The sequence below is a fragment of the Bombus fervidus genome, chromosome 3 (genome assembly GCF_041682495.2).
Source record: "Bombus fervidus isolate BK054 chromosome 3, iyBomFerv1, whole genome shotgun sequence".
Lineage (NCBI taxonomy): Eukaryota > Metazoa > Arthropoda > Insecta > Hymenoptera > Apidae > Bombus > Bombus fervidus.
The window spans coordinates 18251112-18268232 of record NC_091519.1 but is presented as its reverse complement, the minus strand read 5'-3'; the positions used below and the strand labels follow the sequence as shown (position 1 = coordinate 18268232).

At 46.1% G+C, this 17121-nt stretch overlaps 1 protein-coding gene across 1 annotated transcript in view; it reads right to left on the bottom strand.

The window, feature by feature from the left end:
* The window catches only part of LOC139998402 (phosrestin-2), a 174983-nt gene extending 158170 nt beyond the window's left edge, over positions 1 to 16813 (bottom strand). Inside the window, exons 1-2 of the mRNA XM_072022894.1 lie at positions 16484 to 16813; positions 15629 to 15810 (exon numbers count right to left, since the gene is read on the bottom strand). The gene's annotated coding sequence lies outside the window, so the exon portion shown is untranslated. The remainder of the gene's footprint in view (positions 1 to 15628; positions 15811 to 16483) is intronic.
* Between the last annotated feature and the right edge of the window lie 308 nt (positions 16814 to 17121).

Below are 17121 nucleotides of genomic sequence, written 5' to 3'. Positions count from 1 at the left end.
CGCGTGGTTTACGACGCGATCGACAAAGACACATCCTTGTCCCGGTCGATGCTCACTTAACAAGCCGGCCAAAGCAGCTGGTCCTAAGTGAAATTAATTGACTCCGATAAGTTAGCATACAGATAGCGGACCGTGAAGGCAAGTAGCACGGGCCACCGCCCGCGTACGTGCGGTTCTCGCGTGCATTACACGCGTGTGCGTGCCCGTAGAGAAGCAACGAGGTGGTGGTATGGGTGCGCTATCCTGCTGTACGGTCGCCTGCATAAAAGGCCAGGTCTGCACATTGCCTTTATGATGCAAAGAAGGCCAGCATTAGCCGGTAACAATGGCTCGACCAGTACCTCGCCCCCTCTCACCACCTTCCCCTTCCTCTCTTCGCTTCTCCCTCAACCCCTTCGGCGCCCCCGCGGCTCTTACACTTCGTTCTTTTCCTTTGGTAACAGGCTTGTTAAAGTAATAACTCTAATTACACACCGTACGAATACACCTTCTCACCTTTTTGAATGGACTCCACGAAGAAGCGTCTCGTTTCTTCTCCCCCTCCCTCTCTCGTTCGGCTCTTTCATTATTCCGTATCGTGGCCGAGTGGCTCCGAGTCGAAAGTTCCTGTTACTCGCATCCGGTGCAAAATAAAGTTGAACTTAACGCGCGGTTACGCGCATAATTTATATCCCATCGCGGAGGGAAGCGCGTTAGGGGCGAACTGAAAAAACCCGGGGAGAACTCTACGTAACACGTTCGACCGATTCTCTTGGATGTTCGAAGGGAAAATAGCTGTTGCCAGCAACCATCGATAACGCAACAAGGAAATACGATTAGTGGCACCGGGTAATCCGAAAGATGATGATAATACCAGCCATCGTTATACTTGAAAAACTTTGTGCTACCGATGATAGTATTCTAAAAGTGCCTCTGCCAGTTTCACAATGGCTACTTTAGACGCGATAAAATCAGTCCTCTGTTTCCTTGGCCTCTCGAATTCTTGACAGGAACAGGGTAGCAAAGAGAAGCGAGTAAAGATCCGCCTACAACAACAACAACAACTACTACTACTACTACTACGTCCTCTGTCGGCAAAACAACACTGTGTCTCGCTGGTAGGTGCGCAAACAATTTTTAAATCCAATTAAGTCGAGCTTCAAGTCGGTCGGTCGGCGGTCGCAACAATAACACTTTGCCTTTTACAATGCGGTGGCGCGGTTGCTTAATACCGCATGTGCCACGCCTCCTAGCTGCCCCCTCATCCCTTCTTCGTTTACCCTCTCTAGTCGACTGGCCAAACCCCACTCCATCTATCGCGCCGATGCCCTTTTGTTTCGCGGTTCATTTGTCTTTCTTCCTCTCCATCCTCCTCCCACTTTTTCCCTTCGTCTCTTTTCGTACCTTCGTACCCTTCACCCCCGCTATTTCTCGGCCCGGGTCCCGCTTCCTCTCTCGTTTTCGCGTTCTCACTCTTTTCTCTCTTTTCTGGCTGGCTGGCTGGCTGGCTCGGCCCATCCGACTACGATGGGGTTCTCCAGCAGCGCTACGGTCGACTCGCAGCCCCCGAAAGGACCATAAAACGATAAATTAAGTCGCACCGAGAGTAAGAACCACCGTAAAGACATCGTTCACGGTGTAACGCGTATTATTACCGATCGACGAGGAAGATGTCATCCCAACGAGACGCGTTGGTTAGTTTGTCGAGATTTACGGGAGGTGAAGTAAGTATGACTCGTCTTGTTCGTCGTTTGAAACCGAGTATACTTTTACTCGCCAGACATCCGAGTTTTCTCCTCGATAATTACCGTATCGTTGACTCGACCGATTTCGTACTCGACGAGACGCAGGTACTCCACTGAGAACCAACGCGTTGCCTTTTATCGTAGAATCGTCTGTAATTGATTGATCACGATTCGAGATATAGGTCGCCGTTAGAAAGTATATTCCCATCCGAATGACATCGTTCGTAATTGGACGATCCATTCCGTTCCTGGTAACAACAGGGCCCTGTGAGACAGAACGTGGTCCGATATTTCCCCCGCCCTCTCCCGTCCCTCTCCGATATCGTTACCGTCGATTGCTCTAAAAATGCCTTTCGTAACGATTGCAGGAAACGTTTAATTTTCGGCGACTCGTTTCAGTTTGTGAAAACGACGTTGAGACCGGTCGAGTTAGTAACGATCCAATAATAATAATAATAATAATAACGAAAGTATAGTCGGTGACTGATCACGATTTCCAATTGAATGCTCTGTGAAATCGTGTGCAATCACTGCAGCGAACGCAGTTTTCGTGGACAAAATGCGGCCCCGATTAAAGTAATGGCAAAGTCGGTTTCGCCACGATTTGTCGTTACTCTGCTGTTATTTCTTTTATTTTTTTTTTTTTCTTTTTTCCTTCTGCTTGGTAGAAAGTAAAAAATAAGACATCGATAATCTGGAAACGTTTGGAACAGGATTTTTGTCCAAGTGCACGAAGCAGCGGCCACGAACGGCAGAACCATTCCTCCTCCAAATATGTCATTACCATTGGGCAAAACGATATTACCCCGTAATCGCGAAGAGCGGTCCGCAGAGAGACACTTAATTTTCGCCGATTCGTATATCCGTGGCCGTATCAAAAAGTGGCCGAAGCTCGTTCGAGATTGATAATAAGGGCCTCGATGATCGGGCAGGAGCGTTTCGTAGGACCGTCCAACGACACGATCGTTCGCGATCACACAAACAGCTTTTTCCACGAGTCAAGCGCGATCGGTGGTAAATTACGCGTTCTCCTTTGCCCTTAATAACGACGGAACAATCCGAGCCATTTAATTTCCAGGTCTCTTAGGTTCCCCTGTACTCGGTGCGAGGGAGGACTCGTCGAGCCGAAGGGAGAGTCCGTTCAAATGACAGTAATATCGTTGCCTTGTGGTTTTGTGCACCACGGTCTGATTATAGTCCACTTCCGCCGCGTAAACAACGGTCTCGGGACAAACCTCTTTAATGGCCTTTACCCCTCAGCAACGGGCAGTCCCAGCTGCCCGCGAGTATTGTGGGGTAAATCGTTCTACCTTAGCGTATACACCCCTGATTTTGTACTTGCCTTTTGTGATAACTCGCTGAATTACACGAACAGCTCGGACGTTTCATGACTTACGGTTCTAGAGAGTCTAGACTTGGCGCCGCTGAGAACCAAATCCCGAGCGGTCAGTCCGCTCCGTGTAAACGGTACTTAACGGGCATCGAGAATACCTAAAGTTGTAACTTGGGAATTGTTTGGGAGACGGTGATCGCTTGTACGTAAGCGTTGCGCGAACTTTCGTCGATGACACGAACAAAGTATCTATCTCGAAAAAGGAAGACATCCAAAGACAAAGTATACCGCAGACTCGAGACATCGACAAAGGGAACAGAGTCCAGAGACGCGCGATTAAAACGGAACCACGAGAAACATAAAGGAGTGAAAAACGCGAGGGTGGCAATTAGAGATTTCAATTTTCCTTTGGGTACCATCTGCACAGCTGCACCGTACGCCGGTTGTCTAACGTCCAATTATGCTTAGCGGTAGAGGCTGAGAAAGGAGATTTGTCCTGTAGGGCACGAGCGCATTCCGCGTGGCAACGAGCTTAAAGGTACGAGGCCAAGATAATGAATTGTGTTTCATTTCAGTTGGTCCGAAAGGTATAATTCCGGCCGTGTGCCCGCCTAATTAGGCGGAGACATCTGTAGCCAGGGGCTCTCAAACACCGCTCGACGATTATCACTTATCGCGACGTTACTTAATTAAATTTTCGCTGGTAGGAAGATGGTCGGACAGCGCGTACCAATATCGCGTAAATTAAAATCGCAAAACAATATCACGAAATTCAGTGCGTAACAACGACGTGTCCCAGATCGAACGATAAACGAAAGTAACGTACGACGTTTTCGATCTTTATCGTACTCGAGCCCGATTGGAACGCGTTAAAAACAACATCAAGATGCGTCCCGAATCATCGACCATTCGATCCGAGGTAGATAAGCATCGATACGTTCCGCCAAGGTGTGCGTTCGTTATATTATACGCAGCATGGTCCGGGCACAAAACGATCCCGCGTAGGAAACGTTCGCGCGATCTCCGAGCACGTTTCTACTACTCTGGCCTCTGTAATTTTGCACTAATCCCACTCGCCGCGAGGAGAAAATGTTATCCCCGGTGCCAATCGCAAACGTAATCTTTCTATCTATTACAGACGACGACCCGGCACCGCGCGCGTTCGTATCTACGTCGATGCGAACTTTTGATCTTACCATCGCTATATTACATCATGCGCGGGGACTCCGATGCCGTGTTGCTCTCTCGTCTCGGTGAAATCACGTCTTTACCTGTCGTCCACGTAAAATTCCACGCTGCCATCGTGGTGTCATACCGTGGCAATCTTCGATTCGTAAAGTTTTCGTTGATTTCCACGACATTGTAGCAGGCGCACAGGCAAACCTTACTTTCCACGTCTACGGGAATGTAATCTTCCACTCTATCGCAAAAAGGCCGGTTCGCGCACGGTGTTCGTGTCCCTGTTAATGCGCGGCAATTCTTCTGATCGCTGGACAAGTCGCGGTAATATTGCTTCCCACATGGAAATGTGAAAGTATTTTCATTAAGATAATCGAATAGCTGGCCTCGATTTATAATTTTTCCTTAATTCGAGGACTCGACGCGTTGCACGAGTACGAGCATAGCCGAGCGTGCCTTGACGTTTCGCCTCGTAATATATGGAAATTAAAAGGAAATAAAGAACAACCGAAATCGTAAAGAAAGAAACAGCTGAATTACCCTGGCGCGTTGGTACGTTCGCGAAGATGAACCTTCGATCTTATCAACGTAACGTTTATGCATGGATCTGCGCAGGTGTTCGACTCCCTTTAGAGTTAATTTACAACCGCGTACCAATACCTCGCCACTGAAACCTGCGGTAGCACACGTGCTAACGGTTCATGCTTTTTTTTTTTTTATTTAAAACACGTCCAATGGTAGTGTCCGATTAACCAAAATTAGCTACTCGACGATCGATTCCTCTGGAATCCAGAAGACAAATTGCTTTCATGATTATTCCCATTGGTTTAGAGAGGTTTATTAAGTCACGTCGACGTGGTACTCGGCATCTATTTCCTTCGTAAGCGGCCGTTTACAAAGTCTTACCCCCGATAATTTCCTCGGTACATTAGACCAGTTACCGAGGTATTGTGTCACGAAAGCCACGTTAAAATCGTTTGTTCGTAGAGTTACGGGTAGCCAAAGTTGCGGAGCCTGGTATACACTGTGTGACAAATCGACGACCCTTAACCAGGCGAATGCACAGACCTATGGCCATACGAATCGAAAATTTGCAATCCTTTATTTAGTCAACAAGCCGAAAGGACACCCGGTTCCTCCTTTTGTTCGGACACCCTCCATTAGGTCCAGCGGCCCTTAAGGCAACCGCACAATATATACATCCCCGAAGAATTTTTCCGGTCAAATTCGTCGATCTCTGAACGATTTGCAACGGACGAACAGCGCGTCGAAAGAATATCTCCTTCTTCGGAGAATTCTTTCTAACGACCCTCTAATGTTCCTCTGTAGACGTCTTTTTACAAAGTCACGTCTCATTCTGTATATTGTCGCAACTTCAAAGCATAATTTATTAACGAAGCAACAACAAACGAGACACATGTAGGAAAATTAATGCAAAACCACAGTGAAACACGCTTCTCCCTGTGCTTCGGCACAACGAGGCTTTTAAAATCTTCATAGAATTCTGGTTGCCGTTGGCTCGCGTCACAGTATACGCGCTAATCGTTCGGGACAGGTCGACACTCGTCTCGTTTCCCTTAGAGAGGCGAGGACGAGTGTGCCGGTTTCTCCGGCGACGATCTCGTATCACGATTTCACGTTTACATACGTGTACCTCATCAGGGATCACCGAAGTGATCGTACTGGCCCGATCGTGTTACGGGATACCCGTCCCTTCCAGTTCGTTCGGCCAGATTTCTTGCATGATCGCACCCGAATTCGTCCGTCGCGGACATGTGGACACCTTCCTCCTCGTTCACGATCGGCTACAATGTATATTAATGATTCTCGTTAACTACTCACGCCGATACGTAATCGACAGTCACATTACGCCGGGAAACGCCCTCGATGCATCAATCCTCCTTGTCATCCCCCTATAGTCCAGCAATTATAATTCTCGAATCACGCGTCCTCGTATAGTAATTTCCTTGCGAGCGAATCTGATTTTCTAGCCGATACGACGGAACGAGATTCTTTAAAATATTTTACGGTCTTTTTGTAGAAACGATCTGTTGCGGTCGCGGCTCGATATTCAATAAGGTTGTCGTACGAGCGTCGCGAAAATTTTTCTTCTGTATTCCACGTAAACCAAGGATTTCCAAACGCGCAAGAGGCCATACCATGGAAGCCTCTTATGGAGTTCCACGAGTTCATCCTTTCGGAAGAGATACCATGGACCTCCCACGTTGGAAATACGATACGCGGACCCGGGTGACGATCCCGATCACTAATTGACCGTGCCGGCCTCGGCGGTGATCTTTAAAAACACCCGTCGGATCGTAATTGTTCCAGACGTGAGACAGCGTATCATCCTAATTTAATAAGCCACGCAAGGTAAAGGTGTAATCTTTACCGAGGGAAAATATCTACTTTCCTGTAAACGGTGGTAAAGGATGGATACGTATCTTCTTGGAGAGGAATTCAATTTTTCTTATCTACGAAACTGAACGTCGAATCGACTAAACAGTTTGCGCTCTGTGTCTTAACTACCCTTGCGGTATTCGTAGCATAGAAGGAGGCTCGGATAAAGCGTTATCCTTGAAGTTGTTTGGCGTGGGAACTGAAAGATCGAACGAGATTCGGTCGTTTTCTACAAGGGTCCGGCAGGAATTCGACGATTGTTTTCTAACGTAGCCGCACGATATTCAGCACGGTAGCAGAACGGTCCGTCAGCGCCAATACCACGCAATCACGGCGAATTACTCGACTGATTGGATCGTTTATGCTGATCCTTTGATCTCATCTTTTCCCCCCTCCTGTTCGTCGATATATTCCTCCACGATGTGGCTAGCCATGGATCCGTTAGAGTTTATCTTTGACCAAATAAGGACGGAATAAAATAAAGAACGATGCCCGTTCGTGGATCGGACTGCGGTCAGGGACAATCAGCCTGGTGAATTACCGATATGATTGCTACTGAAATATTCTTGCCGACAAAGGTCGAAACGTCCGAACGCTTCTCCATAGTTCGTGCACGCAGCAGCAGCAACCTCGAGAAACCCTTCTGTTTGCACAACTCGTCGTCACACGAGTCTCGTAGAAACAGGTACAGGCGAAAATAAAACCTTCCGATTACGTTATTGCTCGTAATCCTTTTGCATTGTAATCTTCGTATGTTTGCAATCTTAAAATACTCTTTATAGCTTTCTACCTTCTGAACAATCGAGTTACTTCCTACCCTTACCTTTCTTTTCGTTTCTTTAACAAGCTTCATCTTCGTTCTACGATACCTGACACGCTATTTATCATCCCCATTCTTAGTAATTCTTCAAGCTTTACAATCCCTGACGAGAGCTTCACGACGAAACGCTTCTTCCAGTTCTAAGCGTAAAAAGACATTTTACAAGCCGCCAATTGTAAAACAGCGATCAAAACACCGTGACCATGTTGTTCGCAACAAACATTCCTGAAATCAGTGTACTACGCGATTAGCGATATATTTCTTCCGGTGTTGTATCCGGGTGTGTGGCGATTCCCTCGTCTTGGAAAACATTCTGTCGCACGGTATCGATCGTGTAACTGAATTAGAGGACGAGATAGCAACTAGCAATACCGCTTTGGCAAAGGAATACCTTCATTTTCCCCTTTCGTGTTCCACCAGCATTTTGCCGAAGGCAATTTTCCAGTACATGACAATGGCAATCCGCGTTCGAAGATGACGATAAGAGTAATGGCGCGACGAGACTCCCTTCTTGCTGTCATTATCGTTGCTGCTTTATTATCGCGTCGCTGGGTAGTCCGCTCGTTATTGCCCGCCGTTAAACGAGAGCAAAGGACTATAACGAAGCGGCGGCTACGAGCGGAGCTGAACTCCGCTGCCGTGAATTAACGCGAGCATAAATTCCCATAGACACCTCCTTAATCGGCGTGTTCCTCTCCACACCTGCCCCCTTCCAGGGGAACACATTCACGTCGTGCCAGGTTATACATGCGCGCTCAAGGTACCATGAAGACGTTGCTGACAATACGGCTAATGCATGATACAGTAACTGATACAGTTATCTGTTCTTAATTGTCTACGGCGAACGAATGCATATGTCGCGGGTTATGGGAGATTTTATACGTCGATAACGCGAAACCAACCAGTACAGAGTTAGATCGCGTTAAAAGTTCATCGTTTGTCCGCTGAAGCAACGTTTAACGTACGGTTTCTCGTGCGTGCGTTATCGCGAGGCGAGAAAAATGTTGCTTTTCAATTCGAACTTAAGATTCTCTACGTCTCGCACGAATTAAAAAAAATGCAAAACGAACGGAAAGTTCGATGATAGGAATTCCGTCGTACGTGGTACAACGACGAAGCGACGTAAAAATACGCTTGAAACGAGGACGGTGGGTACGCTCTTCATATCGTCAGGCTGTAATATCCTTCGTTCGCGACTTGTACGCAAATTATTACGTATCGAGGGACAATGGCGGTCTCCGCCTACGTAGCCGATTGAATTTTCTGACTACAGGGAGTACGGAGCGAGAAATTAGCGTGGTCTTTGGTCGCAAGTTTAAGCGCGGAAACCCCGCGGGCACGCAGAAGTATTCGCCGTGATGGTGGTTGTAGATGGATTCGCGGCGAAGTCGGTGCGGAACGACGGCAATTAATAGCGGGTGCCTATAGGGTGCCTGCGGAAGTAAAAATAAAATGGCACGAAGCTCGCCCCTTTGGCGGCACTACGGCGGCGAGTCATTAAGCGGACGGGGGAGGGGAAAAAAGGAGGGGAAGGCATTGTATAATATCTCGTGCGTTACTGCGAAAGCGAAGCGGTGCATGTGCACGCGCACACGCATTCGCGAGGCTCTTCGAGCCTCGGCTTCTTTCTCGCTCCCATTTGGCGCGGTTGCAACGGCACGAGCCGAGTAATAAAGTTTCTAATTGCCCATGATCGCTGGCGTTGCGTGTTTGTTTTTAATCGATGAACAACAGCGGCGTGATTACGCGATTATTAGATTCAGGAATCGGAGCGGATCCATAACTCGACTTGACTCGACCAACTTTGAAATTAAAATAAGCGACGAGAAAGCTCGTTCGCTGTTTCGTTCCGAAATTAATTTTTGCATGGTGGCAGGAATGTTGATTTGACAGGCGATCCAAGACGAATCGTTCGAAAATGATCGAGGAACACGGCGCGGACGAAATCGGGGACTGATCAGCCGCGATCACGCAGGCAGCCTCGCTTAATGAAGGTAATTAAGTTTTTCTGCATCTAGAAGTCACCACCGCCGCGTGGTTGATGGATGCTTTGGCCGATCTACACGTAAGTGGTAGCATGCAAGGGAGTAGAGGAGCCAAATAGACCGAGAAGACGAATGAAAAATTAGCTCTTCGAGAGCGCGTTTTTGCCGCGACCCTTCGTCACTCCCGGCGATTTTATTCTCGCCTAAGGTGTATCGCGCATCGATGCACTCGTTGCTCCTTAGAAACGAAACGACCCCCGGTCTAATCCGATAAATTGCGCTTTACGTCCAGACTACGGATTTAAACACCACGCGATTCCAATTTTATACGACCAGAAATTACGACGAATACCTTTTCCCATCCTGCGGTTCCCTCGGGATGGAAGAGTCGTTCTCTCGCGAACCAACCATGCCAATAATTCAAACCGTGCAACTTTTAAACCAATGGAACCCCGACGAATTATGCATTTTTCTATACCGTACGAAATTGAGAGCGCGAAATTAGAAAGACCGCGCGGCTGATTATACGCGCGTCGAGTTTCCTAGAGGGAAAAGGGCGAATCGATGAAATTCACCTCGACGAGACTGGACGAACCGGCGCGGCGAGATCTCAATTTAGTCGGAGTTGCTTCCACTCCGAAAGATTAAAACGATTACCGAGATTGAGGAACGAGATGGTCCGAGATACGTTAACGGAGAGAGGAAACGATCGAGCACGAGAAGTAGGTAGCTGGAATTCTTGTTAGTCGATTACGTCATTAGCAGGAACCAACGGTAACAAGAGTAACAAGAGATAAAGATGCTGCAGTCAGCAGCCAAGGGTTTACTTTCTGCGTTTGTTTGTATATTCCGCGAGGATTCTTTCACGGATTGAACCCAGCAACGCATAACTCTTGCATATAGGTATTTACGCAAGTGCGTGTCGGCATGCAGATCGTTGGTGTTTTATCAATCAGACGAAGTTGGACTTGCTACCTGCTGGAGCAGGTTATAGAAGAAGAGGTAGATATAGAAAACGCACATTCATCAAAACAGCGACGTTAAATCGTGTGTTCGAAAGCAACGGGGGTCGCACGATGCTCCAAGTCGAAAGAAGACGCGTAATTTCGAAGACACGCTGTAAATTTCAAATTACGAGGAATCTGCATGATAGATGCGGTGATTAGTAAACGCTACCGGTTGCGGAAGTTGTGGAACTTTCAAGTACGTGGTCTGTGTGCGTATCGTACGATGTTCCCGATTCACGTTACATTCCTGTAGAAAGGAAGCGACGAAGCCTGATCCTGGTCGAAGGATCGTAAAAATCGTGGGTATTGCCGGATCGACGAATTCATCGATGAGATCGAGCCGACGAGTCGATGAAGGGACCGGTTAAAGACGGAATGCGGTCTTGCCACAAGAAAGACTTTGTAACTGATCAGTCAATCGGCTCTCTCACAAGCTTGCGCAATGCACCGAAGAATGATACACAATATATATATATACTACCCCTTTCGGTGCTCCCTTTCGAGGGGACCACCGTGACCGCACACAGTGATTTTTCAATCGTAATAACCTAGTATAACGATGAAGAGCTGATCGATGTCTTTCTTTCTGATCGTAAGATCACTTTCATCGAAGTGAGTTAGATCGAGACGTGAAACGGAATGTAGAGTAAAGCAACCTTCGAAACGAAAGATTTCTGTTAATCGAATGGAATGGAATTTGAGAAGAATCTTAGTATCGTACTAGGCTTCGATAACGATTCCTGTCATTGGAGACACTGCGATCGATCGGAAATCAAGCCTGCCGGTCGTTTGCGCAATCCACGAAGGCTAAATGCACGTGTAATACGTGGCAAGACGCAGAAGCACGGCGATCGTTCGAATATTCGCTTCTTTCTTCGTTTCTCTTTGCCGATCGTGGCCCCCTTTTCTCGTTCAAGCGCCTTGCAGCTTCTGCGGCCCTGGCCACACGTTACGGGCTTCAAACCACAGAGCCTAACGTTCCCATATGTATCATATGTTCTGTCCTACCGTACACCGTCACGCGCACGCACACGCACGCACGCATGTCAATTCTCACGCACTCGTGCACGCACATCGGCCACTTAAGTCTTTTATGGAAAAAACACCGGAATTTCTGCCGGAACAATTAGATCGTGTCCCGAGATTCCAAAGGTTGGAGAAATCAAATTGTCCCCCCGGTAATCAGACATCTAAGTAAGATCTAGTTGAAGGATCGTGCGAAGTTCTAACTTCGCGTTGATTATAATTTCATTTTGCCAGATATGTTTCTCATTATAGATCCGTATCGTAACTCTCGACTAACAATTAAATTCGAATTTACCTAAATATAATAGAATTATAATTTCGTGGAGAATTGTGTGACGAACGCGCGAAAGAAATAAGATGGCAGAGAGATACGGGAAACCATGTAGGGCACATACTTTAACTGCTACAGAACAGGCTGCGGTCATTGCGGCATTATATTCGTTTACTTTACGTTAATCATGGCGTTTTATGGTAATTCAATAGCGTCTTTCCCGTGCGTCTGTCTTCCCTTGTGTCTCCCGGATTAGTTCACAGTCTTTCATTCCGCAATCGATCCTACATCGTCGATACGATTCCCGGTGCAACGAGGATCATGCACGTCGGTAATCCGATCGATCGATCGACGGATCGATTGGTCGTCGTAGTTGCCTCCGGCTAAACTCATGGCTCGTCGATCAAACCTTGTCCTCTCGTAAGGAGAACCGATTTGTTCGTTAATAATCCTCCGTCGTTAGCGGTTAATTAATGCCTCTCGTAATTAGCCTCTCTAGGAGAAGATAATCTGTCGTTCTTCTTTTTATTTAATAATCGCTCCTCTACAACGATTAACCGGTTCTCGCTCTTTCTCTTCCTCCGCGCCAAGTTTAATGTCTCTTTGATCTCGGCTTATTGGCTGTTTACGATACCAATGATTTACGGCCGTTAGAAACGTCATAAATCTTTCCTTTCTCTCGACGCAGAATCGAGCGAATTTTTCCATCGAGGATCAAACGATTCGACTCGGTCGTATCCTACTTTTAATTGTACGTTGAAATCACGCGGCTCGTTATCGCGATCGGATGACCTCGTACGACGCCCTTTTAAACGCGCTAGCTGCTCCGACGCTAGTACGGGTAATTCTCTAACCCACGAGAAGCATTAAGAGCGCGATCCATTACGAGTAATCGCTTCTGACAGTATCGTGGCGAACAAAAGTCATTGCTCCTCGAAGGACTGGCCCAAGAGGTTTTCTTGAATATTTTTCGACACATAATACTCTGAGCGGTTAGCTCGGTGCTCGCTCCATCAACTTCGATCAAAGCCTACGAGTCAGACGAAGAGAAAGAGAAGTCTCGAGGGGCTCGATAATAAGCTTAGACATCATCTCTTCGAGCCAAGAGGAAAGAGAAGTACGCGAGGGAAACGAGAAGTTTTGTGGTTAACTCGCATTAAAATCTGTACGATATAATTTCGAACGACTATCCTTTACTTCGACTTTAAATCGTACAAGGAAAGAACGGTTTTATCAAAGTGGAACTATCTCGGATAGCCTTTAAGAGAAATTTGAAACGGTATCTCGTAATGACGAACTTCTTCGAGCAGTGCGTTCGAAAACAGATGACGTCGTATCGAGCGTCGAATCTTTCGACGAAGAAAAATTTAAAAGATCGTTTGGTTTTTCACGGACGCGTAAAATGCAAAAGAAATCGATACCGGGAAGAAATATGAAGAAGGAGGAGAAGAAGAAGAGAAAGAAGTTGGCAGAGAAAAGGAGGAAGCCAATGATATTTTTGTGGTAGCGCAAAAGTTAAGGCCGTGGCCGCAGAGCAAACGTCGGTCGGCCGCAATCTTCGGTCAATTTCCGAGCAAGAGGCAAGCAATCTTACTGTGCAAACAAAAAGGTGGCCACTGTGGGGTTATCTTTCGAAAAAGAAACGAGATGAAGCGAGATGGAGAGAATCGCTGATCGACCCTTTGTCGGCCCTTCGTCCAGAGATGTTTCAGTGGCAATCGCATCGATAATTTCACTTCGTTTCTCGACTACCGCGTGCGCTCCTTGTAAATGCAATCCTAGTATCCCCGTAACCTTTTCCTCATCCGATTTTTCTTTCTTTTTTTTTTTTTTCTTTTTTTTCTTTTTCAAAACTTCCCAACACGCTTTCAGTCTGCACGTCTGACTTCGTGGAATTTTCATTCGTTGCGATCACGTAAGATATCTAACATGTTTTTGCCGTGAGAACATATAGATACGACGATTTCGTAAGATGATCGGAAAAATTCGTCCTGGCTTCAATCGTTTTGTTCTTCGAGCGAACAATTTCAAATCGTTTCGTCGATTAAAATTAACGACTATCCATCGAAGCTGATCGCTGGTATCGCAAGAAGCCTGTACAAGAAGATCAGGAAGAAAATGTTGAAGAAAATATAGTGGATGACGCTTGACGTAAGTAAATTGCCGGAACTTCCACGCGGCAATCAGTTTTCCATCATGACTCTATTACCGGCCGATCTAATTAATGCCTCAGAATTTTTCTTATCGAAAGCAGATGATTCTGTGAGAGTCTAGGGTTAAGACATCGGCCGATCGATCTTTCCATACGCCGGTGAAAACAAATGAGCTTCGGACAGCCGAGGTTCGAAGCGGCCCTTTTGAGGCCCTTTGATGCCCGGCAGCTCTTGGGTCAGGCTACGCCATTCACGGTAGCCGTTCGGTCTCCTCTGACCTCGACACTTTTCTTATTTTTCTTTTACCCTTTTTTACTTCATCCCGCCGACCATCGCCTCATTCCCTACTGGAACACCGTAATGAACCTAGCGGAATGGACAATGGTCCTGCTACGTCCGAAGCCTGATGCCTCGCCACCAGAAGGGTTAATAACGATCCTCCGCGATCATTAGTAATTACCCTTTCCCGCTTCTACGCTAGAATCTCGCCGAATTTTCGCCCATTTCTCTTCTTCCTTTTTTCTCTCCTAACAATTAATTTTCACCCTCGTTTAAGGCAAATTTCCCAAGAAAAAAAAAAAAAAAAGAAAAAAAAACAGAAAAAAAAGAGAGAGAAGGAAGAAAGAACGAGGGAATCGTTTAGTTAACTAATTGTATTGTTATGTAGGACTTTTATCGTTCATACAGGCACGCGTGTGAAATCGACGAAGCTATTTACGAAGGCGATGCAATCAGTATCGCAAGGACTCATTAAGCAGGATCTCGTTTGAGCGATTTTTTGAAAGTTGCACAGCTCTGTATCCCGCTAAAGCGGTGCAATTAAAATCGCAGCTGTAGCCGATTGCGGCGTAAACAAAAGGGAGAAGAACAGCAAATTACAACAATAGCCCTTGCCTCGAACTCCATTGTCGATGTAATATTGATTAATTACAATGTAGAGTGTCGGCTTGTCAGACAGGCAGACACCTTCGGCGATCGTCCGCAATCATCAAGGCCTCCATTAACAACAAAGGGCCGTACCATATGTGTACGCGGTGGTCCTTACCTCAAACTTTATGACTTCGAGAACGAAATCGTGCCCCTGCGCTTTTATAGATGTAAAAATCGTGCGAGTGAAACATCTGTGAGCGTATCGTACAGCCTAACAGCTGAACATCGTCTTTCCCGGATAACGAGATTTCGAATTTTTATTCGTCTCGCGGCAGATGTAAAAGTCATGTTAAAAAAAGGAAATATGGATAATGATAGTAAGGATTATACGCCCCACAAGCGTGCCGTTGTTAAGACTACACGGCCTTAAATCCCCTTTAACAGGATAATAGAAAAGTTATCGGCGACGTTACAATAGCGGAGGGTGTTTGTAATTAATAGCCTTCCCAACCACTGACATTTCAACCTATTTTATCGATGTCGGATATGAAGGGGATGGTGAAGTGACTACATTCGTTGATATTACACGGCGCTTAGTTTTAATTCTACTGCTTATTTTAAAAATACCTCTTACTAAGTATTCGAAATATGAATAATGTTTTTATCTTCGTTAGCAACTCACTCTTTAATTAAATATCAGTGTAAAAAAAACCAATTGTTAATGTACATTTTTATAGGAAGTAAAATGGTTTACATGCAAAGCATTACAAATAGCCTTTAGAATCGGAAGGTGAAAAGTTCTTCCTGACCCAACCTTTTCCTTTCTGATCCTGAAGGATAATTAATTAAGTTTGACTCACCGCATGAATTACAGGGACTCGAAGTCAATTAATTAATTGTAACTTAGTCCACCCTTGCGAAGCGTGCTCTAAGGGGATTTTGTCACCTTTTAAAAGCAGTTACGAAGACTCCGGACTTTCAGAGGCATAATGAATATCCTTTCAAAGCAACCGTCCTTCCAGCTTGCATATCGATTTATAAGCTGTCAGAAGAAAATCTACTGTTAATAAATAGTTGTAAGCGTAAATGTATATTTTGATATTTAGCGCGAAAGCGTTACGTAAAATGTATGCAGTGTGCAGATTTCTTAACAATGCCTTATATCGCGGGTAAAGGTTAAACCGAAAGATCTTCGCTTGTGCAAATAGTAAACCATGTGAGAAGGATACGAAGACCGATAGGAGAGGGTAGTTAGAGAATAGGCGGGAATAAAAGAAACCCAGCAAGAGTAATGCCTGGGGAAGCAGTTAAATTCGTTGCATGTGTGCCCCCAAGAGATTTCTACTCGCCCCTACACCCTTTGTTTCTGCGTTAGGTAAGCTTTTGTTTCGGTTATACGACCGAGGATACCGCAGGCCCCAGTCCAATAAAACGAAAAACAGATCCCCTTTACAATGCCGCGCATTTGCATAATTTCGCGTAATCTCCGCCATTTTCGCTCTTCGCGAATCTCTTCGCCCTTTTACTACGAAGGAGAGGGCAAAATTAATTTACGAGCACTCGCTTGTCTCGAGCACGTATTTAAATCCACGGGTTTTTCGCGTCGATTACCGTTACCTTCTTATATATACACCTCCTCCTATCGTACGATGTATAAGCATACAAAATCGAATGTTTAACATTGGTACGAATAGCAGCAAACATTTTAAACTTACCTACCGTGTCGAATTATATTTTTACTGGAACTGGGACGGTAACTGCCCAAACCGTCATTCGTCCATACTTGTTATTGGCAGTAAAGGAGCGCAGAGGTTCGTATAACTTTCGCGACTTGGCAAGGCAACGAGCAATAATGGAGAACGGAACTCGCAGGCGAGATGAATTCGAATGATTAAGAACGATTGGATTGTAGGTGCTCGCTTCAATTATGAGCAAGACACGCCATTCCCTCGTTATATCGCACTACTCTCGACCACAACGACCGAAGACGACGAGCATACCGGCGTGGACGCAGAGGCGCGAACTTTTAATACGTGTGAACGCTCCTTTATTAGTAGCGTGACCAATGAGCGCTGACGCTATTAATCAAACGTCTAACGTCAGCCTGTGTGCGCTGTACACACACCCTACCGGCTAGTGCGCGAACCGTTCTTCTTCCAATTATTATCGAACAACGCAGTCTCGCGGATTTAGAATCTATCATCGATGGACCGATCGAATTCCTCGATGCGCAGATGCCGACCTAACTTCATCCCGCGCTTATCGGTGTCTCGCGTCTTTTCCACCATAGAAAATAACGGTGAAATGGTGCGAACGTTAAAATCGAGAAAGAAATCTCTCCTCTGCTTTACCG